General features: G+C 33.2%; 1 protein-coding gene and 1 non-coding gene across 23 annotated transcripts in view; one reads left to right on the top strand and one right to left on the bottom strand.

Annotated features, from left to right (window-relative positions):
• Positions 1–26,939, bottom strand: part of MLLT10 (MLLT10 histone lysine methyltransferase DOT1L cofactor) — a 188,659-nt gene that overhangs the window by 148,813 nt on the left and 12,907 nt on the right. Inside the window, exon 1 of one of the 22 annotated variants that reach the window (XM_039877542.1) lies at positions 25,719–25,897. The exons of the other annotated variants lie outside the window; for them this stretch is intronic. The gene's annotated coding sequence lies outside the window, so the exon portion shown is untranslated. Of the gene's footprint in view, positions 1–25,718; positions 25,898–26,939 lie in introns of those variants that run through there. 22 annotated transcript variants of the gene reach the window in all.
• On the top strand, positions 15,994–16,057 carry LOC120614753 (small nucleolar RNA SNORD42). Its single transcript, XR_005656068.1, has one exon. It is a non-coding gene; the product is annotated as a small nucleolar RNA SNORD42 (small nucleolar RNA).

The following is a 26,939-nucleotide window of genomic DNA, read 5'->3' as shown; positions in this document are numbered from 1 at the left end:
GCTTATGTTCTAGCTGCCACCAAAAGTAACATTCCAGAACATTCCTCGAAACATAATTCTCCTTGATATGGGATCTTCCTCGGAGCACCAGATAACCACTTTTAAAAAGTAAATTTTGCTTAACTTTTAAATTCCTGCCACAATTTTTTTAGCATTACATTAATAAAGACAAAAAGATTCTGTCAACAGACGACTGGAGTAATTTTTACCATTTGCCTCTCTCTATCTCTTTACTTCCTACCTATTATCAGCTAGGATTATTCTAGTCAATTAGGTCTGATTTCTCCTAAAATAAAGAGCCAAACTCAAAAATTTAGAATTTTGATTTAAGTGGGAAGGCATGATCTCACATGTGCTGACCTGCCTTTTGGAAGAAAGGAACTGATCTAATTACTAAAGTTACTTTTATTCACACACAATGGTACTCAGAAGTTATTATGGATTCCGCTCACTACCATCACCCCCCAATTTAAAACCAGAAATAAACACAGAGCCAGTACTACCATGTCTTTTTGCTACTGACAAGACAATAGATTATAATTACGAAAATAATACAGTTTCAATGACATTGTCTTACTATAAAGACTATGTTCCTGGAGATCACACTTGAGATTTTTTTCACACTTGAGTATTTATTATTTGTACCTTACCTTGCTCCCCAAGGAGCTTTTGCAGCATATAATAATATAAATAAATTACAAAAGGAAATAAGAACAGCAAATAAAGATCAAATAGTGAATTAAGTACACAAAACATAGGCCACAAGATCCTGTATTTCTTGTCATCCAGTATTTCACTCTGCTGATTTTCCTCTTACCTCCTCGGCAGCCAGTACCTTTCTGATAACTTTATCCAACCTTTAAATGTGGTAGGTCCTCAGGGCTCTGGCTTAAGATGCCTTCTTATTTCATGTTAAACGCTAGGCAATCTCATTCATTTTCTATATGTCTGTTACCAATTAAATTATTAGGACATGCCAGTGACTCCCAAATTTTACCAGATCTGTCCTTGGATCCACATGTAAAACCTCCTATGATATATAGGGACTTTAAGCTCTGTCCAAAACTTATGACAACACTTGCTCTTCCTTCAAGGTAGAGTACAAATTATAAATAAATCTAAGAAATTAAAAACTTCTTTAAAACAAAAACATTAGAATAGACCATTAAAATTTTTTTTTAATATTTTTAAGAAAAGTAGATGCAACAAATATATGAAAAAACATTCAGTCTCATTTATATCCAAATAAATGAATATAAAAATCACACAGAACAGAACAGGCATTTCTGTCCACTAAATTAAAGCTTTTCTTAAAAGATAATCCCCTAATGTTCAGAGTGCAGAGAACATTTATTTTCATATACTGTTGATTGCACCATAATCCAATTCTTTTGGAGAGCAATTTAGCTATATGATTTCAAGAAAAATACTGATCCCATTACTTCTCTTAAATAAAGAAATGATGATGGTAAATGTTTTATCCTACAGATACTTTTTTATGCCACAAATACATTTTTTAAATGAGGAAGATCAAAGTTAGCCAAAGTAAATAATATGTTGGAACTAGCGTTTATTAAGTACTGTGCCATTTTTATATCATTTATATACTATAATTTCAAGACATGAAAAGAATGTTTACAAAAATGTTTTACATGGGTGTTTATAACTATAAAAATTTTGTAAAAAGACTAACTGTAAAACATGAGGGAATTAATGCTATATTCAAAGACTTTAACTGAGTTAAAAACTCTAGAAGAAAATATACAAAATATATTAACAGGACTGTGATGAGAATGGTAAGATTATGAATGATTCTTATTCCAAAATACTTCATTTGTGTGATAATTTAAATCTTTATAGATACATTACTATATGTGAAGTAAAACACTATGACTGTGTCTTCTCACTAAAGATAAAAACAGATTATCTAGAAGACTTGAGAGAAAAAAATGATTCAAGAAACGAAAAGAAGGTTACATTATAGTTAGAAGACTGCACCCTAAACTCAAGAAGAAAGGATCTGGTATGAGGTCCCCTGGACAACAGAGATCCTACAGAAAACCAATCCAAGCTGAAAAGTTTTACAGGGCAGCCTGCAGCTACACATGTTACTATTAGAATTCCACAGATCCATCTTATTTTATTAAGTGAGAGACAGCATTAAAAGGCATTAAAAAATCCTATAAAAGGGTGTACGGATTATAAGGAGACCCTAAAAAAAGCATATATTAAAGCGTCTCATCACATTTTACCAAGAAAAAATAGCCTTTAATTGCAATGGTCCAAACAAGTAGAAGTTACACAAAGTGGTTCTTTCTTTTCTGTATCATGTAGTACAGTAGGAAAGCATGCAACTATTTTCCATCTTTGTAATATAGGCAACAATTTCCAAATACATTTTCTACTTTATACTGAATTCTTTTGCCAAAGGATAAAACTCATTATACCAAGTCAAATCAAGCTCACTTGAAACACTGACCTTGAGGAGGCTATGGCTATGTAACAATCCATTCAGCTACACTGGTTTACCCAGACTATGCTCATCATTATATTACAAAAAGCAACAAGATAATAATTGAAAACAGTACTATAGATTAATAAGGAGGAGGATAAATTCAAGCTTTAAGTTTGATTTTCCTCATAAAAAAGATGTATTTGTGACACAAAAAAGTACCTATAAGATAAAACATTTACCATCATTTCTTTATTTAAGCAAAAGAAAAAAATAAATCCAAATCTATTTGGTGTTTTAGAAAGAACCATGACTACCACAGTAGAAATGAGCGCCCCTACTGCCCAGGCTGTGGTCTCCAAACATTTCCCAAAGGAAGCAGGACTCCTAGAAAAAGTGATGATTCCTGGTCTTGGTCAAACAAGCCCAGAATACCCTGTTCTATCAGACAGCAAGAAAGGTATAAGAGAGAGACTACTTTAGTCATGTCAAAAGGACTTGTGAGCCAACCTAGAGAAGGTCCCGCTGCCCAAAGATGAAATCACTTAAGGCCAATGAAGACAATAATTGCAACAAACTGAAACGCCCCAAATATTTTTAAGTCCAGGATAAAATGAACTACTTCCAAAACAGCTAAGTAAGCTCGTAAGAGACAAACCCTTACACAGATAAGCAGACGGATTCTGGTTTCCCACCAAAGTCAAAACCTGGATGCTTTTAGCCTGAAGACGAGCTTGGACAGCCCATAGTGGCTGCTGTAGTCAATACCAGGAAAAAAAAGAAGATTAAAGCTCACAGCAACCAAGAAAGTGAGGTCTGAATACATGAGGAACCAGGGGAAGCTCCCAAATTTTTATGTACAGAATATGCCCAAATCTTTCACTGACGTTCCATTCATGCACAAAACAGGCTAGAGAGGTTAAGGAAAAAAAGAAATAAAGTGAAATTTAAGCAACTGCTCAAAATATAATAGGCAGTTTGAATCCAATATAATCAACTGCTGATAAAAAGAGAATCGATTTCTTCAAAGGAATATAATAGACTCCAGAATTCCCACACGTAACATTCACAGTGTCTAGTTAACAATCCAAATTACCTAATCTATGAAGAAACACGAAAATATTAATCATGCTCAAGATAAAACACAATCAGTGAAGGTCAACCTTAAGTTGACCTAGACACTGGAATTAGGCTTTAAAATAGCTATTATAAGTAAGTTCTATGAGTAAATGAAAACATACTTATATCAAATGAAATTGAAAATCTTAAAAATCAAAAAAGAAACTATAAAAAGAACTAAATAAAAATTCTAAAAACTTAAAAACACAACATGTAAAGTAAAAAATTCACTGAACAGGCTTAACAATGGAATCAAGATGACATGAAAAAGGAAACAGTCAGTAAGCTCAAAGCTACATTAATAGATAAGATCTAATCTGAAAAAGACAAAACAGTGAAAAAAATGAAAAGGGTTTCAGAGACTTACTGAACAGTATCAAGAAGTCTAACATGTATAACTGAAGGCCAGGAAGGGGTGTGGGGACATGAATATGAAAATACAATAGGAAAGAAAATTTTGAAGACATAATAAATGAAAACTTCCTCAATTTGAAGACCGACTAATTTATGGATTCAAGAAGCTCAGTGTATCCCAAGTAGCCAAACTGCTTCCTAAAAAGCAAACAATGGGAAAAGTCTTGAAGCAGCTAAGAGAAAATGACACATCAGATACAGGAGAACAGTGACTGGATATGGCTGATTTCTCATCATAAACCATAGAAGCCAAAAGAGAATAAAAGAACATCTTTAAAGTGTTTGAAGAATAAAAGACTGTCAACCAAGACTTCTATAACCAACTAATACATCCTTTAAAAATTAAGGTCAAATAGGTATTTTCAGATAAAAGAGAGTAAACAGAATTCATTACCAGCAGACATGGACTACAATTAAGTCTACAATAAGTCTTCAAAAAGAAGGAAAATGGTACTAGATGAAAATGCACATCTTTAAGAAGCAAAGAAGAGCACCAGAAATGGTAAATATCTGGGTAAATACAAAAAAACTTTTAGTTCTTATTCTTAAAAATAGATATTGTTGAAAGCAAAAATTATAATATTGTCTTCCAGGGTTTATAATACATGTAGATCTAATACATATGACAACAGCATAATTGACAGCAGACAGAGGTAATGTAAAAGAATCTTTTAAGGCTGCAAGATTTCTACACTTTACAAAAAGTGGTACGGTATTAACTATAAGTGGTACACTATATGAATAGACTATAAAAAGGTAAAGAAATGTATTAAAATTGCTAGAGGAATGCTAAGAAACTAATGCAAAGAGAAATATCTTTACAAACATGATAAATTAAAAATTCTTGTCTCTATGCAAAAAAATTAAGTTGGACCCCTTATTCATATTGTATAAAAGTAACTCAAAATGGATCATATACTTAAATGTAAAAGCTAACACTATAAAATTCTTAGAATGAAAGAGAAGTAAATCTGCATGACCTAGGGTAAACAATGGTTTCTTAGATACACCAAAAGCAGAGGCAACAAAAGAAATAATAAATTAGAATTTACCAAATCAAAAATCTTTCGTGCTACAAATAAGACAATCCACTGAATGGAAGAAATATTTACAAGTCACATGTCTGATAAGGGACTTATATCTAGAATATATAAAGAGCCCTATAACACAATAACAAAAAGATATATAACCCAATTGAAAATTTTGCCAAGAATCTAAATAGATATTTCTCGAAAGAAAATATAAATGACCAAAAAAGCACATGAAAGGAAGTCTAACATCATTAGTTATAAAGGAAATACAAATCAACACCATAATGATATACCACTAGGATAGCTAAAATCAAAAAGAAAAACAATATAATATTCTATTGGCAAGGATATGCAGAAATTAGAAGCCTCATATATTGCCGAAGGAATGCGAAATGGTGTAGCTTCTTTGGCAGTTCTTCAAATGGTTAAAAACAGAGTTATCACATGGCTCAAAAATTCCATACTCCCCCAAAAATGAAAATGCTACACAAAAATTTGTACACGAATGTTCATAACAGCATTATTCATAATAACCAAAATGTAAATATAAACCTAATATCCATAAACTAATGAATGAGACATAAAGCTCTAATGTACTACAACGTTAAGTGAACCTTAAACACATTATGCTAAAAGTAACAAGCCACTCACAAAATACCTCATATATTGCATAATTCCATTTCTATGAAATGTCCAGAATAGAGAAAGTAGATTAATGGTTTCCAGGGACTAGAGAGGTTGGGTAATGGGTAGTGATTGCTAATGGGCACAGAGCTTTTTTTGAGGTATGAAAATGTTCTAAAATTGATTATGGTGATAGCTGTACAATTCTGTGACTATATTAAAAACCACTGAATTGTATACTTTACGTGGCTGAACTATAAGATGTGTGAATTTTATCATTAAAGTTGTTTTTTAAATATTAATTTTTAAATATAGTAAAAGAAAAAAAATGAGACAAACAGAAAATGGTAGACTTAAATCCAATCATATAATTACATTAAATGTTGAGACTAAACTTAAGAGACTTATAATAATAAGCCTTAAATAAAGACATAAGTCATAAATGTGCACCTAGTACCAATTCTTCAAAATGAGGCAAAACTATCATAAGGGATAAATACACAATTCTATAAACAGTAAGATATTTTAACATCTGTCTCGGTAACTGACAAAACTAGACCAAAAAAAAAAAAAAATCAATAAATACATGGATAATTTAAGCAATACCACAATTACTATACACATTCCTGTCAGGTGAACATGGTACAACATTCACTATGAAAGACTACACATATACCAAACAAGACACAATGAATTTAAAAGGGCTGAAATCTTACAGAGCATGTTCCCTGACCACACTATAAAAAAATAAAGGTATAAAATTAATGACCTAAGATTCCACCTAAAGAACCTATAAAGGTGCTAAGTAAGCACAAAGTAAAGGAAATAATAAAGATGAGAGCAGAAAAAAATGAAATAAAAAAGAAACAGTAGACAAAATTTGAAGTCAAAGCTGGTCCTTAGGAAAGATCAACAAAGTTGATAAACCTCTAGCTAAATTGATTTTAAAAGCACACACAAATTACTAGTACCAGGAATAAAGAAGGAATATCACTGTAGAACCCACAGATATTAAAAGGACAAAAGATTATTAATAACTTTATGCTAACCAATTCAACAACTTGGATGAAATGAAAAACTTTCTTGAAAAATACAACTTACCAAAATTGACAAGATGAAACAAAATTTAGAAAAACTCTAAATTGAATTCATTATCAAAATCCTTCCCCAAAACAGAACTCTAGGCTCAGAACTTTCCACGGGTAAATTTCTTCAAATCACCAAGCTTTCTAGCATCAATCTCACACAAACACTTTCAAAAAACAGACAATACTTCCAAAATCATTTTCAAGTTCAGCATAAGTAGTATTAATCATGAACATACCAATACTAAAACCTGAAAAGAAACTACAAAAAAATTAAGACTGAGGGTGGCTCCATCATGTAGTGGTTAGCAAGTCTGCTTTACGTGCAGAAGGTCCTGCGTTCACACCCCAGGTGGAGCCACGGACCATACCCTGGGTGTGCCAGGCCCCAGATGCACACTGCAAGCGTGTGGGAGGAGACGCCCCGCCTTCAGAGATCCATTTCTTAAGGGGAAATGGCAACATCCGAAGTTCAGGGGTGGAAGTGGCAGGGAGGAGAGGGGTTAAAGAGGGGGGAAAAAATATTAGACTAACATCCTCATGTACATATATACAAAATATTTAATAAATTATTAGCAATTTAAATCCAGCAATATATTAAAAGGACAATAAACCATGACCAAATGAAGTTTACCCAGAAAGACTAAGTTTATATAACACTTCAAAATAAAACAATGAAATTCACCATAGTAATTTTTAATATATCATATAATCATCTCAACAGATGCATAAAAAGCACTTGACAAAAAAAATCCATTCATGCTATAAGCTGCCAGAAAACTAAGAATAGAAAAGATCTTAGTCAATCTGTATATTAATCATATCTTTCATTCTGATTTTTTATACTTTGAAGGCTTGCTGACCCTAGAGGGACTGACCAATTCCTGGAGACAGCAAACAACTCTCCAGATAGTTTTCATATGCAAATCACCCAATCCAGAGCCCATACCTCCAACCATCTTTTACACTCCAGCCACTGCATTCCCCTGCCCTAATCACCCCAGGGCCAGGTACCAGACAACTAGGGAAAGCCCTTATGCCACCCCTATGCCACAGAACCCTTGAAATTACTGAAACTAGACAACCCTAAACCTAATTACCACTCCTTGCCTACTCCTCCCACGGAAACCAAAATAAAGGCTTCTGCCTTTACTTTTTCTCTTTTGCTCCCTCTGCCTCCTAAGTGACCGTAGTGCGGGCCCATGTGTCCACCTGTGTCTTCGTGAACCTTTCCTCTCCTGATCTATTAGTCTTGCCTGACATATTTAAATAATAATAAAACCAATATTTTAAAACAACCTGATAACAGTTATCAATAAAAAGCCTACCACTGACATAATTAATGGTATAAAACTGAATGCTTTCTCCAATGAATAGGAACAAGATTTAAGAATATGCAATAAAGGAAGAAAATAAAAAGAATATAAATTAGAAAGAGGTAAAGTTTTGTCATGATCAACTACTAGAAAATTCTAAATTATCTACCAAAAACCTTGTAGAATTAATGTGTTAAGACACAGTCAATATATATGTCGATTCTACTTCCATATACTAAGAACAAATAATTAAAAACTGAATTCTTTAAAATACCACTCACGATAGCATAAAATATTGAAAAATAAAAACAATTTTAAAAACAGAAGACATGCAAGACTGAAGACTGAAAACAAAACACTGCTCAGAAAAAAAATAAAGATGACCTAAATAAATGGAGAGCTATACCATGCTAATGAATAGGCAGACTTGACATTGCTAACATGTCAATTCTCCTCAAACTGATTTACAGATTCAAAGCAATTGCAATTATAAATGCATTAGCCTTTTTGGAGAAATCGAAAAACTAATATTAAAATTTATATGGAAGCGCAAAAGATTTAGAATATGCAAAATAATCTTTATAAAGATAAAAAAGGTTGAAAGACTTGCAAATCTAATTTCAAGACTTCCTATATAGTTACAAATAATCAATATAGTATAGTGAATGATATAAAGATAGACGAATAGATCAATGGAACAGAATTAAGATTCCTAAAATAGAGTTCACTTATGCAGCCATGTGATGTTTCACCAAAGCAATCCAGTGAGGAAAGAAGACTCTTTTCAACAAAAAGTGCAGAAACAACTAGATATCCATATGCAAGAAATAAAACCTACAAAACTTAATTTGAGATGCATCGCAGACCTAAACATAAATTAGCAAAACCAAAAAGTTTTAGAGGAAACAAAGGAAATTACCTTCATGACTTCAGGGTTAGGCAAAAGTGTCTTAGCTCACAGTAAGCAATAACTACAAAAGAAGAAACTGATAAATTAGACTTCATCAGACAAATATTTCTGCTCATCAAAAGGCACAGTTAAAAAAAAAAAAGGCACAGTTAAGAAAATAAATAGGAAACCACAGACTTGGAGAAAAATACTTACAACATATTTATCTAACAAAGAACAGGTATATCCAGGACATATAAGGACCTTCTCTAATTCAAAAGAAATAGACAAACGAAGAAGAAAGAAAGCAAAAAACAAGGAAGGGAAAAAAGGAAAAGGACTAAAGGTTTGAACAAACTCTTCATAAGAGAAAACACACGAATGATCAATAAGCAAATTAAAATGTGCTCAACATTACTAGTCATTATGGAAATGCAAAATAAAACCACAATGGTATTACCACCTCCAGTCAAAACAGAGTAAAAGGGACCAGATTTACCTTCTGCATGAAATAATAAAAACCTAATAAAATGTATGAAACAACAGCATTAAAGATTTTGGACAACAAGTAATGATAAGACAGTGATCCTTGGGAGACAAACAAATGACATGAGCCATACATTTGCCCAGCTTACTGCCTTGAGAGTTTCCAGGCCGTGGAACAGGGAGAAGGAACCCAGGCAGAGCCTGTCTCCCAAAGTTGAGGAAATGGAGCTGCGAGTCCAAGGAACCCAAGGTGGCTAGAGCTCACAAGGAAGACCAGCACTGAGTAGAGAGCTGGGGAGAGAGAGAAAAATGAAGAGATCTACAGAGGCTTACCCTAGAATATATTGAATAACTAATTAGTATTTTCATGTAAGAGAACTATTCAAGGTCAAGGAGAGAACCACCAAAAGATTTAGATGTAACAGCACCTAGAATTCATACAAAGATCCAAATAATATCTGTTCCCAAAAGCCAGAATGGAAAACTTAATAATTCATATCATATCAGAATACTAAGAAAGGTAATGCCTCAGGAGGGAAAAATTAATACTAAACATAGCTCTGGTCTGTCCAAACAAAAGATAAAAACAAAACCCAAAAGGAACAAACTGTTTTCTAGTAACTTAACCATTTCGCAAAACGAAGTCCAAAAATATCTTTAGGCATATTAAAAGAGAGAACCTAACAAGATAAAATTCACATTGACTAAAAGTCAATAAAAACTTACAAGACATACAGAGATTCAGGAAATTACAACCATAATGAAACAAAAATCAGTCAGTCAAACCAATCCTGAAATGACATAGATAATAATTATTACCAAAGTCCTTTAAAACAATTATTATGAATACATTCCATATGTTCAACAAGCTAGAGAAAACATTAAACATGTTATGTAGAAATATCAAAAATAAAAAATTTTGAACATTTAGAGAAAATTACAAGGTCTAAGATGAAAAACATACTATATAAGATTTATAACACATGAAACCAAGTTAATAGTTACTAACCTAAATGAAACACAGAGAAAAAATACTTTAAAAAATGAACAAAGAGTAAGTTAGCTTTGAAATAACTTCAAGAGGCCAAAATAGTTTTAATTAGAGCCACAGAAGAGATAAATACAGAAAAAAATCTGAATGTCGACAATTTGCCATATTTGATCATTATAAACACATAAAACAAAGTATTCTTCAAATAAACACCAAGCAATGGAAACATGAAGAATGTAAACCAAAACATATGATCAAATTGCCTAAAACCAGAGATACAGAAAAAAGAAATCTTTAAAAGCAGCTAGGGAAAAAAGTCATACTACATACTACAAAATCAAAAGAAAATTAAAATGGCTATATTAATAGCATATAAAGATTTGAAAATCAACATTATTGGAAAAAAGAGGATCATTTCACAAAAATAAAGGGTTTAATTCATAAAGAAGATACAAATATCGTAAACGTTTATGAATGGACCTCAAGATAATCATGCTAAGCGAAATAAGCCAAACAGAAAAAGTTGAAACTCACATGATACCATTTATATGTGGGATATAAACCAAAAAGCAGCAAAAGAACAGGACAGAGACTCATGGTCATGGACAATAGACTAGTGGTTACCAGGGAGTAGGGGATGGAAGGAAGCGGAGAGGTAGACAGGGTAAAGGGGGTCAAATATGTGGTGACAGAAAGAAATCTAACTACGGAAAGTGAACACAGTATAAACATATATATGCCTTATTGTTAAAGTGTACAGCTGAAACTTATTGGATTTCATTAACCAATGTCACCATAAAACAATAAATAAATAAAAATGTTTAAAAAACCCTAAACATTTATTTACCTAATAACTTCAAACTACATAAAGTAAAAATACCAACCACAAGAAGAAATTTAAAAATCCACAATTACTCTGGAGATTTCAACAAACTTCTCTAAATAACTGACAGAACCAATAGCTAGAAAATCAGCAAGAATACAGAAGTCTGAATAATATCGAACAGAATGATAACCAAATTGACATTAAGTGACATTTACAGAACACTTTACACAAACTAGTACCACATACACTCTGTTCAAAGACATATAGAACATTCACCAAGACAGGTCATACTTAGGCCATGAAACAACTTTTAATAAATTTAAAAGTTTCAGGTCATACAAAGAATTTTCTCTGACCATGCCAATTTATAAATCAATATAAAATCCCCAGATATTTAGAATCTAAATATACTTCTAAAGTAACCGACAAGTCAAAGAAGAAATAATAGAAAATAGAAAGTATTTTTAAAAAAATGAAAATGAAAACAAAACCTACCAAAATTTGTGGAAGTTAAAACAGTAATTGAGGGAGAAATTTATAAGCACTACATGCCTATATTAGAAAAGAAACAACTCAAATCAATGGCTTCAGGACCTTGTACTTTAAACAATTAGAAGATAAAAAAATAAAAATAAATAAAAATCAGAGCAGAAATCAATGAAATATAAAACAGAAAAACAGAGCAAAGGCAACTAAATCAAAGGCTAGACTTCATTTCTGAGAGTATGGAGCAAATGTGCATTTCTCTATTCCTGCTAAGTATGAAACAAAAACCATGAACATTACAAATAAAAAAATATATACTCTAAAAGGTTAAGGGAAAAAGGCAAATTAGCTAGGGACCACAGGACCCAAGGAACAGCATAGCAGTGATGTCCCTGAGTTTTTGCCTAATATATCTCATTCCTGGAATGGAAGAAGTCAGAAACCTGAAAGCACCAACAAGCACAGACCAAAAAAAAAAAAAAGCCCCAACAAAAGGCTTCTCTCTCTAGACAAAGGACTGAGAAGGGTGCATATTAACTAGAAAGAAAACTTTTTAGACAGTAGCTGTTGTTCTCTAGCACAGAAGAAAACTGGCCTGACCTATTCTTGCAATGCTCAAGTAGGGAACCTAGGTATCTACCCTCACGGGACTATGAGTCATTCCAAGACTCCCACTGGGGTAGTGCAAGCACAAGTCAAACAGGGAATCGGAACTTTCATTTTCACCAGCTAGTAATGAGAACCTCCCCCCACATGTCAATGGACACAACGTGGAAAACCTAGACTTCTATCTCCATCTGGCAGAAGAGGGAATCCACCCTGTCCACACTAGGGTGATATCAGAAAGGTCTAGCAGAGTCAGGATTCTCACCAACACAAAGCGGTAAATGAGGCCACATCCTCTGAGATCAGGCAGGGAGCCAAAACTCCCAACTCTGCTTGGCAATAACAAACATTTGCCTTCAAATGTCAACAGAGGTTAAGTGGGGAACTTGAACTTCAACCCCTACCTGGCATAAGAAGATGGTACCCACACTCTTCCTTTGTTAGACAAGCGTCAGAGAAAGCCAGCTACAACAGCTTTACCTAAGGTGCAAAGTCGCAAAAAATGTTCAGGTTTCAATTAAAAATCATCGTTCACATCAAGAAACAGGAAGATCTCAAACTGATTGAAAAAAGCCAAACAGATGCCAACACTGAGATATTTGTAATTTTAACATCTGACAGAGATGTTAGAATTATCTGATGAAGATTTTAAAGCAGCCATGATAAAAATGATTCATCGAGCAATTATGAGCACAGAAATGAAAAGAGAAAGCCTCAGCAAAAAAATTGAAAACACAAAGCAGAATCGAATGGAAATTTCAGAACTGAAAAGTACAATAAGCATAATAAATAACTCAATGAATGACCTCAACAGCAGAATGAAGGAAAGAGAGGGAAAGGATCAGGGAACTAGAAGATATAACAATAACAATTACCTAATGTAAACAACAGAAAGAAAACAGACTGGGAAAAAAATAAACAAACAGAGCCTCAGGGATCTTTGGGACTATAACAGAAAAAATGTGCTTTTGTCATTAGAGGACCAGAAAGGAAAAAGAAATAAAGCAGGACTGAAAAAGTACTCAAATAAATAATGGCTGAAGAATTCCCCAAATTGGCAAGACATAAAACTACAGGTATTCAAGAATCTGAGCAAATCTCAAACAAGATAATTCCAGAGACAACTACTTCTAAATACATCCTAATTAAACTTCTGAAATCTAAAGACAAAAAAAATATCTTGAACACATCTAAAGAAAAACAACACTTTATAGGGGAAAAATAATTTGAATGAGGGTAAATTTCTCATCAGAAACCAGAGAAGACTAAGAAGTGGCACAATAATAAATGAGGAAGCCTTAAGGAAAATGAAAAAAAATATATTCAACTGAATGAAAATAAAAATACAACATATCAAAATTTGTGGGACAGAGCTAAACCAATGATAAGAGGGAAATTTATAAAAATGCATAGAAAAGAAGAAAAGTCTCAAATCAATAACCTAAACTTCCACCTCAAGAACCAAAAAAAAAAAAAAGAAATAAAAGCAAAAAAACAAGGGGAAGGAAAAAATAAATGTAAGTGGAGAAGTCAATGAAATTTAAAATAAAAAGTCAACAAAACAAGGAGCTGATTCTTTGAAAAGATCAATAAAATTGATAAGCTTCTAGCAACACTGACAAAGAAAAAAAAGAAGACAAATTACCAGTGTAAGGAGTAAAATAGAGGATTCAGTACAGATCCTACAGACATCAGAAGGATACTAAGGAAATGCTACCAACAATTTCACACACACAAATTTGACAACTTAGATAAAATGGATCCCTTCCTCAAAAAAATTTAAAAAACCACTCCAACTCATCAATTATGAAACTGATCATTTGAATAGCTCTAAAACTGTTTTAAAATTTTAATGTGTACTACCAAAAACTACCAAAACAGAAATATGAATGCCCAGACAGTTTCACTGGAGAACTGTACCAAACATTTAGAGAATTAACACCAATTCTATGCAATCAAGTCCAGAAAACAGAAAAAGAGCATTTCTCAATTTACTTTATGAAGCTAATATTACTCCAATACCAAAACCAGACAAATTGAGTATGAAAAGAGAAAACTACAGACCCATATCCCTCCTGAATAGACAGAAAAATCCTCAACAAAATATAAACAGGATCTCACGATATATAAAGAGAATTGTTTTCCATAATCAAATAGTGCTTATTCCAAAGCAGATTAAATACTCAAAATCAATTAATGTAATCTACCATCTTGACAGGCTAAAGAAAAAAATTACATATATTGATGTAGAAAAAATACTTGACAAAATTCATCATTCAAGATAATAAAAAAAAAGCTAAGAAAAATAGGAACAAAATACAAGTAAATACTCTCAAGTTCATAGAGAACATCAACAAAACCCAACAGCTGACATCCTGTTTAATGTTCTCATCACTGAGTAAATGTTTTCCCCCTAAGGTCAGAAACAAGACATGTTCACTCTCACCGATCTTAAGATGGTGCAGAACTTCTAGCGAGAGCTATTAGGTAAGCATAAAAGGTAGACAAATTGAGAAGAAATAAAAATAACCTGATTTGCGGATGACACAATTATCTACCAAAAATCCCAAGGACTCTGTAACAAGACTCTAGAACTAATAAGTAAATTCAACAAGGTCGCAAGATGCAAGGTAAATATAAGAATCAATTGTTACTTCCATATACTACCAATAAATATATGGGCACAAAAATTAAACATACAATACTTACTGTATGTCAACTGTAATCGAAAGTTTTCTTAATTATTAAAAAAGAAAAAACATAAAGCACTATTTATAATTGCTTCCCCCGAAACTAAATACTTAGGTATAAACTCATAAAACATGTACAGTACTTGTAGGCTGAAAACTACACAAAACTGACAAAAGAAAGCAAAGAAAATCTAAATAAATGGAAACACATAGCATGTTCATAGATTAGGAAACTCAACATAATAAAGATGTCAATTCACCACAAACTGATAGATATTCAGGTTTAATGGTATTCCTAGCAAAAGCCTAGTAAGATTTTTGGATGGATACAGACAAGTTATTCTAAAATATATGTATTTTTAAAAACCAATAACAAAACTCGATAACTTATAATTCTGAAAAAGAATAAAGTGGAAAGAATCATCTATCTAATTTCAAAGAGTTATATTATGCAGCTACAGTAATTAAGACAGTGTGGTACTGCCAGACAGACACATAGGTCAATGTAACAGACAGAAAACCCAGACATACACTCGAAGATGCCCAGCTGTACCAAGGTATATGAGCAATTTTTCAACAAATGGCACTGGAGCATTTGGATACCCATAGGCAAAAAACAAACGAACAAAAAAACCTTCACCTGAGTCTCACATCTTACATAAAAATTATCTTAAAATGGATCATAAATTTAAATGTGAAGCATAAGACTATAAAACTTTTAAAAGAAAACAAAATTTGGGGGGATTTAGGGTTTAGGTAAAGAGTTATTAGATTTTACAACAAAAGTATGGTCCATATTGGGAAAAATTCATACACTGGACTTCAACAAAATTAGAAACTGCATAAAAAAGCCCATTATGAGGATGAAAACACAAGCTCCAGCATGGGAGAAAAAAAGCAAATCACATACTTAACAAAGCTCTTATATTTAGACTATATAAGAAGTGCCAAGCTCTATAATAATAATAATAAAAACCTAAGCAAATGATGTAAAAATTACTATTTAGATAATAATGAGGTAAGTAAGGAACCACTGATGCTCCAGAAGACTGAGGGAGGAAGAAGGCACAGAAGGCAGTGAGCACAGCAAAGACAGAGGCTTCCTTCTCCACCCCAGGCCTGATGGAGAGAAGGCGTATGTTTGTCAGGCTCCCAACTATATGCTGCTTTGAACGTTACCAACAAAATAGGAATCATCTAACATAAACTAAGTCCAGCTGACTAATGACAGACAGACAAACAGACAAATAGATAAGCAAACAAATTAGAAAACAGGCTAAAGTCATGGACATTTGACTGAAAGAGAATATACAGACAGCAAATAAGGGCATGAATAAGCACATCATCAGCCATCAGGTAAATGCAAATTAAAATCAAATTAGATTATCACTACACGCCTATAAAAATTACTAAAAAAAAACCAATGCCTCATGCTGGCAAGAATGTTTAAAGACTGGATTACTCACAAACTTCTGGTAGAAATGTAAAATGGTAGAGTCGCTCTGGAAAAAAGTTTGGCAATTTCTTAAAAAAAAACTGAACATGTAGTTATCCATACAACTCAGCAATTGTACAACTAGACATTCATCCCAGAGAAATGAAGACCTATGTTCATGAAAAATTCTGTACATGAATATTTACAACAGCTTTATTCATAATAACCCCCAACTGGAAGTACCTGAGGTATTCTTCAGCAGATGAATGGTTAAACAAACTGTGGTATACTCATAACATAGAATACTAAGCACTAAAAAGGAACAAACCACTGATACATTCATGACCTGGATGAATTGCCAGAGAATTATGCTGAGTGGAAAAAAAAAAAACAACCCAATCCCAGAAAGTTATATGTTCTATGATTCCATTTATATAACATCCTTAAAGTAATAAAATTACAGAACTGGAGAACGCATTTGTAGTTACCAGGGATTAAGCCTGAGGGCAGTAAAGAATCAAGTGTGGCTATAAAAAAGGGTACCATGAAGGATCCTTCTGGTGATGGAATTATTCCGTTTGTTATCTGTATCAATTTCAATATCCTGGTGGCAATATTGTCCTATAGTTCTTCAAGATGTTAGCATTGGGGAAACTGGGTAAATGGTATGCAAGATTTCTTTGTATTATTTCTTACACCTTCATGTAACTCTACATTTGACTTAAATAAAAGATTTAATTAAAAATAACTGCAAATGAATAAACCAAAAAAGAAAATTAAGAAAACAAATGCATTTATAATAGCATAAAAAATTTTAGAAATAAGCCTATCCAAGGAGACAAAGAACTTATACAATGAAAACTACAAAATGTTGCTGAAAGAAATTATAGACAACACAAATAAATATAAAGACATCAGTATGCATGGATTGGAAGACAATGCTGTTAGGATGTCATTACTATCCAAAGTGATCTACAGATTCAATGCCATCCCTACCAAAAATCCCAACAACAGTTTATGCAGAAATAGAAAAATGCATTTCTAAAATCCTTGCAGGACATTTGGTCCTGTCAAAAATGACCATGGAGATATTTGGTCCCGAACCAAAACATCTATGGAAACGTCTTGTCCACAACAACCCATCTTCCTAACCATATGTGCCATCACCGTCTATGCTGAAGGAAGAAAAATTACTATTGGCAATACAGACACAGGACCAATAAAACATAACAGTATTTTTTATGAATTAATCCTGTAAACCAAAAGTATCAATAAACATCATCAGCTATTTGAACCCAGGGACATTTTCTAAGCATGGATATTTTAGACAGGCCCAAATAGCAAGGACCATTTGGCATGGACCAAATACGCTAATGGATTCTTTGGACAGGACCAAATTTCAAGGACCTTTTCTGACAAGGACCAAATGTCTTCATGGACATTTTGGACAAGATCGAATGTCCACTAATCTCCCAAAATTCATTTGGAATCTTATGGGACTCTGAATAACAAAAACAAAGAACCAAGTTGGAGGCCTCACACTTTCTGATTTCAAAACTTATTAAAAAGTACATTAATCAAAATGGTGTGGTAACTGGAATAAAAACAGACTCAGAGAACAATGTAGAGAACACAGAAATAAATCCTCATATATATGGTCAACTGATTTTTGACAAAGGAGTCAAAGCATTCAATAGGGAAAGGACTGTCTTTTCAACAAATGGTGCTGAGAAAACTGGATATCCGCATGCAAAACAATGAAGGTGAAGTTGGACCCTTACCTTATTTACACTATATACACAAAAATTAACTAAAAAATCATCCACTCATGATTTTTTAAAGTGTTTTAATTTCTTTAAAAAAATTAACTCGAAATGGATCAAAGACCTAGACATAAGAGCTAAAACCTAAGGAATGCATTTAAAACATTAGGGAAATCTTTGTGACCCTGGGTTTGGCACTGAGTTTTTGGACATGACACCAAAAGCTCAGGCAACAAAAAACAAAAATTAAACTGAACTTCATCGAAATTAAAACTTTATGTATCTGAGAGTGAAAAAACCAGCCACAGAATACAAGAAAACATTTGCAAGTCATATATCTGCTAAGAGTCCAGATCCAGAACCAGATACTAGTCTTAGTATCTAGAATTAGATAAAGAACTCCTATAATTCAACAACAAAAAGACAAACAACCCACTTACAAAATGGGCAAATGACTGAACAGGCATTTCTCCAAAGATTTACAAATAGCCAAAAAGCACATGAAAAGATGCTCAGCATCACCAATCATTAGGGAAATACAAATCAAAACCACAAGGAAATAAATACCACTTCACATCACCGGCATGGCTATTATCAAAAAAACCCAAAAAGTTGGAGGAGGTGTAGAGAAATTGAAACCCTCATCCACTGCTGGTGGGAATGTAAAACAGTGCAGCCTCTGTGAAAAACATTTTGGCCATTCCTCAAAAAGTTGAACACAGAATAACCATATGATTCAGCCAATTTCACTCCTACTATATACCCTAAAAATTTGAAAAGAGAGACTCAAATAGATACGTGCACACTAATGTTCATTAGCAACATTATTTGCAACAGTCAAAAGGGAGAAACAGCTAAACATCCATCAACAGATGAATGGATAAACAAAATGTGGTATATACATACAGTGGAATATTTTTCAGCCATAAAAAGGCAGTAAATTTTAACACATCTACAACGGTATATTAAAAGATGAACATCAAAAACATTAAACTAAGTGAAATAAGCTAGATACAAAGGATAAATATTGTACAATCTCACTTACATAGATATCTATAGTAGACAGTCAGAGAGATAAAAAGTTGGGAGCATGAAAAGAGGATGAAGAGAGTAAAGAGGGTCAATATGTGGTGACAGAAGGAGACTAGATTCTGAGTGATGAGTACACAATGAAATATATAGATGATGTATTATGGAACCGTATATTTGAAACTTACATAATGTTATTAACCATTGTTACCCCAGTAAATTTAATTTTAAAAAAGACATGAAATAGGATAAAAGCAAGCTGAGAAGAAGGTAGAATGAGGAGTTATTGTTTAACAGGTACGGAATCTCTGTCTGAAATGATGAAAAAGTTGTAGATAATATGTCCAATAAAGGATTGATATCCAAAATATATAAAAAACTCACGATACAATTCAACATCAAAAAACAATATTAAAAAATGAGCAGAGGACCTAAACAAACATTTCTTCAATGAGGACATACAGAGGGCCAACAGACTTAAGAAAAGATGCTCAACATCACTAGTCATCAGGGAAATGCAAATCAAAACCACAATGAAATATCAACTTGCACCCGTCAGAACGGCTATTATCAAAAAGACAACAAAGAATAAGTGGCAAGGATGTGGAAAAAAAGGAACCCTCATGCACTGCTGGTGGGTTTGTAAACTGGTGCAGCCACTATAAAAACTAGTATGGAGATTCTAAAAAAATTAAAAGTAGAAATACTACATGACCTAGCAATCCCACTTCTGGGTACTTATCTGAGAAATCAAAAATGCTAATTCAAAAGATATACACACCCCTATACTCACTGCAGCATTATTTACAATAGCCAAGATATGGAAACAACCTAGATGTCCATCAACAGACAAATGGAAGAAGATGATGTGGTGTATATATATATACAATGGAACATTACTCAGCCATTAAAAGAATGAAATCTTGTCATCTGCAATGAATGATGTGAAATAAGTCAGAAGCTAAGTGAAATAAGCCAGATATACAAAAACACCTAATGATTTCTCTTACATGTAGATTCTAAAAAAAATAAATGAATGAAACAAAAATAAATTCATAGATACAGAGAACAAACTGATGGTTGCCAGATGGGGGTGTTAGGTGGGACCGGCAAAATGAAGGGGACTAAGTACAAACTGCCAGTTATAAAATTAGTCACGGGGATGTAAAGTACTGCATAAGAAGTATTATCAATAGTATTGTAATAATTATGTATGGTATCAGATGGGTACTAGACTTAGGGTGATCATTTCATAAGGTATAGAAATGTCTAATCACTGTTGTACACCTGAAACTAATATAATATTGTATGTTAACTTCATTTTTGAAATATATTTTTTTTAAAGTTCTAGATATAGGTCCTGGTGATGGTTATATATCATTGCAAATATACTTAATGCCACTGAACTGCATACTCAAAAATGGTTAAAATATAAATTTTATGTTGTGTAGATTTTATCAGAAAAAAGAAAACCTAATAATTGGAGATTACTGTTTATAGAAGCAATGCAAAGCCAATCAAAATGCTAAAGAGTTTTTTGTAGAATGATTCGAAATGGTTATCAAATGCAAAGAGCAATAGGCAAGATATTAAATCTTAAAAAATAAAGAGAAATACAAGAAGGAAGGGCTAATTTGTTATTTCATGTCTAGACTTACAAGCTAGAGTCATTTTTTTTAATTAATTTTTTCATGGTGACATTGGTTAATGAAATCCGGTAAGTTTGAGCTGTACATTTTAACAATAAGGCATATACATATTTACATTGTATTCAACTTCCATAGTTAGATTTCCTTCTGTTATCACTTATTTGAGCCCCTTTACCCTGTCTACCTCCCCACATGCCCCTACCCTCTTGTAACCACTAACTAGTTTATTGTCCATGTCCATGAGTCTCTGTTTGTTTGTCCTGTTTGTTTATTGCTTTTAGGTTTATATCCCACATATAAGTGATATCATGTGGTTTTCAACTTTTTCTGTCTGGTTTATTTTGCTTAGTATGATTATCTCAGGGTCCATCCATGTATTTCATCTCTTCTTATGGCTCAGTAATATGCCATTGTATATATGTACCACAGCTTCTAAAAGCCAATCATCTATCACCTGGGCCACTGTGAATAATGCTGCCATGAACAGTGGTGTGCAAATATCTTTTCGGGCATATGTTTTCAAGTCTTTGGGGTAAATACCCAGTAGAGGGATTGTTAGATCATATGGTAGATCAATTCTTAGTTTTTTGGGGAACCTTCATACTGTTTTCATATAGGCTATACCAATTTGCAATCCCACCAGCAGTGTATGAGGGTTACTTTTTCTCCGCATACTCTCCGACATGTTATTACTTGTCCTGTTATTAAAAGCTATTCTAACAGGTGTGAGATGGTATCTCATTGTGGTTTTGATTTGCATTTCCCTAATAGCTAAAGATGTTGAGCATCTTTTCATATATTTGTTGGCCATCTCTATGTTCTCTAGGGAGAAGTGTCTATTCAGGCCCTCTGCCCATTTTATGACTGGATCGTTTGTTTTTTTGTTGTTATTGAGTTGTATGAGTTCTGTGTATATTTTGGATATTAGGCCTTTATCGGAGGCGTTGCTTGGAAATACATTTTCCCATTCAGATGGTCAAACTATAGTCATTTTAAACTGCAGTGTTGGCACAAAGATAAGACGAATCAAAAGAATAGAACAGAACATCCAGAAACAAATCCACACATACAGGAACTGCTCATTTATGATATAATACCACTGTATAGCAGAAGAGGAAAGAATGGTGTTAAAAAAACTGAATGTTCCTATTGAATTAATATGTAACACATATTACATATAATAAGTATGAAATATATAAATGTTAATATGTAAAATAAATATATGTTTTCCTCCCTATTTTACTCTATACACGAAATCAAATCAGATGGGTTGATTATAGACTTAAAAGTGAAAAGCAGGGAAAAAAATTATTTTAGAAGATTATATAGAATAATTTCAAGACCTTAAGTTAGGAAAAATTTAATAGGTCACAATAAAGCACTAACCACAAAATAAAAAGAACTGAAAATTTTGACTACATTGAAATTAAGAACTTTTCATTAAATAAAAAAAGTGAACCACTAACATAGAGAAGCTATCTCCAAGTCACAAGTGAGAAAATCCGAATGGCCTATAAATACATGAAAAGGGGTTTACCATCATTAATAACCAGAGAATTGCAAAATGAAAACCACAAGAACATATAACCACACAACTATCAAAATGACTAAAGTTAAAAAGATTGACATATTAAACATATAGAGCAGAGAAGACATTCATTGGTGGGAAAATAAAGTGAAATAATCACTTCTGAAAATGGACTGGTCTTCCTGACAACCTAGTAACTCCACTTCTAAGTATCTACCCTAGAGTTGTGTCACTCAAACTTCTTTGACCACGAACCACTCTAAAAAATGTCTTACACTTCAACTGTGTATACATACAGAGGATACTGAAAAACCTTTTCTCCTGTTCTATTTCATTTTTTAATGCTGGTTGCTCTCCACTAAATCAATTTTATGACCCTTTTTGTCGCATGCCCAGCAGTTTGAAGAACAATAAGCTAGAGAAATTCTTGCATATGTATAAGAATGTTCACAACAGTAACTATTCATGTTTGCAAAACACTGACAAAAATCTACATGTTCCTCAACAGTGGACTAGACAGTGGTGTAATCGGCATGCTGAAATATTATACAATAAAAATGTTATCAACTGTAGCTACATGCATCAAATAATGCTCAAAAATATACTGCGAATCAAATAAATAGAGCATAATCCATTTACATGAAGTTCAATACAACTACAACTAAATAATATATTGTTTAGAAATAAAACTGAAGAGAATCAAGAACAATTAATAGAATTCAGAAAACTGTTTCCTTCAGGGGAAAAAGGGAACACAATCAGAGAGAGGCACAACAGCGGTCAAAGGCATGAACAATGCTCTATCTTTTAAGCTTGGTTGTTAAGTATGTGGATATTCACTTTATTTTCTTTTAATTGTCCATATACTGGGCATACCATTTTTTCTCTGAATCATATATCTAATAATTAAAAATAAGAAAATCCTACATATAACAAAGACGACCAAAAATTGGAGTGTTTGGGAAAGAAAATTCAGCACTACCCAAAAAAATCAGTCACCAAAAGCAGTCAAACATCCATAAATATTATCACATGTTGCCAAGGAAGATTAAAAGAAGTGTTTTTCCAGAAAGTCTAAGTAAAACGAAACTTTCCTGAACAGAGATACAGCTCATCTAAACGTCTCCATCCTAACTTTAAAGACAGAAGGAATAAAGCAAGAAAAAGGGGGTTAAAACACACATGAAGGAATAGTGCCCTTAAAACTGATGATCTATTACTTCCTAATCTCAAATTTATGCAATTTTCATTTTTCTATTCTAAAACAGCATCGAGATGAAGATATTTACATACGCATGTCTTAACATTTCTGGTTATTTGCTTAACTTTAACCTGAAGAATAGCATAGCACTTAACAGCATAATCTTTGGGGAACAGCATGTAGAAAGTCATTCTTTTGGGGTTATTAGTCTACTCATAGCTACGTAGAAGATGGAGTGGGGAAAGTGAAAATAGAAGGGATAGAGAAGAGAGATGGAAAAAAGGAGAGTTTACATCGTGTTAGGGTAGCTGTCATTCCTATTTGGCTCTAGAACAATACCACTATAAACTTCTGACCCTACTAGAACTAGAATTTTTAGTGTCCAGGGTGGAGGTGGAGGGCTGTTACCCAGTCATGCTCTGTGCAAAAATTAAATGTGTGAAATATACTTTTAGTGAAAATATTGTGGACCAGAAAAAATTATTCCCTTCACCAATAGTTAAGAGCCACTATAGGAATAAAGTTGTGGTGCGTATATACAATAGAATATTAGCCATAAAAAAGAATTAAATCTTTATCATCTATGACAACATGGATGGACCTAGAGGGTATTATGCTAAGTGAAATTAAGTCAGACAGAGAAAGACAAATACTACACGATTTCACTTATATGTGTAATCTAAAGAACAAAATAAAGGAACAAACAAAACAGAAACAGGCTCATAGATACAGAGGACAAACTGATATTTGCCAGATAAGAGCGGGCAGGAGGGCTGGATGAAAAAGGTAAAGAGATTAAGAAGTACAAATTGGTAGCTACAAAATAGTCATGGGGATATAAAGTACAGCATAGGGAATATAGTCAATAATACTGTAATAATCAGTGCCAGGTGGGTCCTAGACTTATCAGGGGATCGCTTCATAAATTATATAAATGTCTAACAACTATGCTGTACACCTGAAACTAATATAAAATAATACTCAAAGTCAACTGTAACTGAAAAAAATTTTTTAAAGAATAAATAGGATTACAGAAAAAAGGAAAATTTTATTTCTGTGGAGAAGCAAAAAAAAAGAAACACTACATAAAATTAGGGAATGACAATTATATTTGCTTTGTAGGAGATAATCTACTATACTGAAAAGAACTATACTGAAAATGAGAGAAGATAAGAAAAACATTCACTGTGAAGTATGAATAATATGCTACCTTTCTGTAGAAAAGAAAAACGAGTCTATACATGTATGAAGCATGTACATATATAAAGAATCTAGGAAAATTAATGAAAAACAAATAGCAATGGGAAGTTGGGAAACAAAACTAGGCAAGTAAGAGATTCACAAGGAATAACTTTCACTATATATCTTTTTATATTTTTTGCACCATATCAATATATCCTCACCTTACTGAAAATTAAATAAGCAATTTCAATTGTTGCAATAATCTAGACAAAAAAAATAGAGCTTAGATTATGTGACTAGAGAAGTAGAGAAATTAATTTAAGATGCCTAGGATATCTAAATAGAGATATCCAAAAGGCAACTGCAAATATGGATCTGAAGGCTAGAAAAAATTGTTCAGGTGATATTGATCCCTAGAGGCATCTATGAGCATGTATAAGTTTACTTCAGGTGAGGTAATCAAATAAACAGGCCAGAAAAGCAATCGTGTAACTTTAATTTTAGAGAAGGAAGTAATACCAAACAGGAATCCAAAAGACAGGTAGGAGAAGAAAGTAGCTTCCCAGAAGTCATGAGGAGAGAGAACTGCAAGAAAGATGGAGTGATCACAGTTTTAAATGCTAAAAGTAGTTCAAGTAGAATGAAAACTGGTAAGCAAATTTTGGACATGGCTATTTGAGGTTAGCAAAATCAACAGAGTGGCAGACTTAAGAGCCAAATGTAATGGTAATAAGGGTGAATGAAAAGGTGTTTGTGATATTTTATATACTTATTTATAACTAAAATTTTTTCAGAAAAGGATTTGAGACAGCCTACAAATAAATACAGGACCTGTATTATAACAATAAAAAATAGGAACATGAACATTGAAAGCCAGTATGAGGGACATCCCCCTGATTTAGGGAAACTCTCTTACCCCTGACTCCAACTATGTAGTTCTAGTGAGGGTTGCCATTCATAGTGCCCTCCCCACTCCAGCCACAGGGATGGTGGGTACATGATCCAAGACAGGTCAATCAGAGTCCTTCTCAGGATTCTTCAAGAGAGCCCCTTCTTCTGGTAGAAGGGGATGGGAAGATGAGAGCCAAGAGCTGCCAGCAGTCATGGTTCCAGCCTCATGAAGTAGAGAGTCTGTAGTATGAGAGAATGAAATCAACACGCAGAGAAACAGAGATAAGAGGTGAAGTTCTAAACCCCACCAGAGGAGGAGGAGGAAACAAATATACTAATAATCAGATTAATATAACTGATGTAACTAAACACCAGATTTGGTTCTGGACTGCCTAGTAGCCAGAACAAAAAGGGAAATAGAATGTGTGTCATAGAGCTATTGAAAAGGAGGAAATATACCAGAGCTTCAAGGGAGACAATTTTCCTGATGCTAAATTGTTAAAAGAACTTCTTGTACACGGATCTTGATATAATGATCATGAAAGACAAAATGGACAGTGTCCATGATGAAAGTGTTATAGTAAATGCAGATTTTTATATGCCATTATTTAAAATAAAAACTAAGTTATATTTCAATCATCAAACACAACTAAGAGGCTATACTACATACAGTAGGCAGTTGAAGCAGAGAAACCAACTATAGTTTTATTCTTCCAGGAAGCAAAAGAGGAAAGACAAAAAAGTGAAAACTGTAAAGAAAACGTAGAATCCAAGGGAATTCTACAAAAATGTCTGTAATCTAAGTGGAGAGAAAAATCAAGTAAAAAAGACAGGCTAAAAGATAAACCAAGATCAGGGAGAAATGAGAAAAGACTACATCACAAGCACAGGTACTTAATTCTACTTAAAAAGTAACTCCTTTCTTCCTAAAATTCCATTAAATGAGATAAAAGGACATAAAGCCACAGGACAAAGAGAATATAAGGGAAGACAACTACAAAGTTTTGGAAGCTAGAAAGGAAACAAGTAGTAAATGACTTAAACAGCAGTCCTCAACCTTTTTGGCACCAGGGACCGGTGCTCCTAAGAGAATCTAATGCCTGACGATCTGAGGTGGAGCTGAGGTGGTGATGCTCACGCTGGGGAGCGGCTGCAGATACAGATGAAGCTTCAGCTAGCTTGCCCGCCCTGCTGCTCACCACCTGCTGTGCAGCCCGGTTCCCAGACAGGAGTTGGGAACCCATTA

The sequence above is a fragment of the Pteropus medius genome, unplaced genomic scaffold (assembly GCF_902729225.1).
Source record: "Pteropus medius unplaced genomic scaffold, Ma_sr-lr_union100, whole genome shotgun sequence".
NCBI classification, from domain to species: Eukaryota; Metazoa; Chordata; class Mammalia; order Chiroptera; family Pteropodidae; genus Pteropus; species Pteropus medius.
Note: the sequence above shows the minus strand (reverse complement) of the source record. Positions and strands in the feature narration are given on the sequence as shown.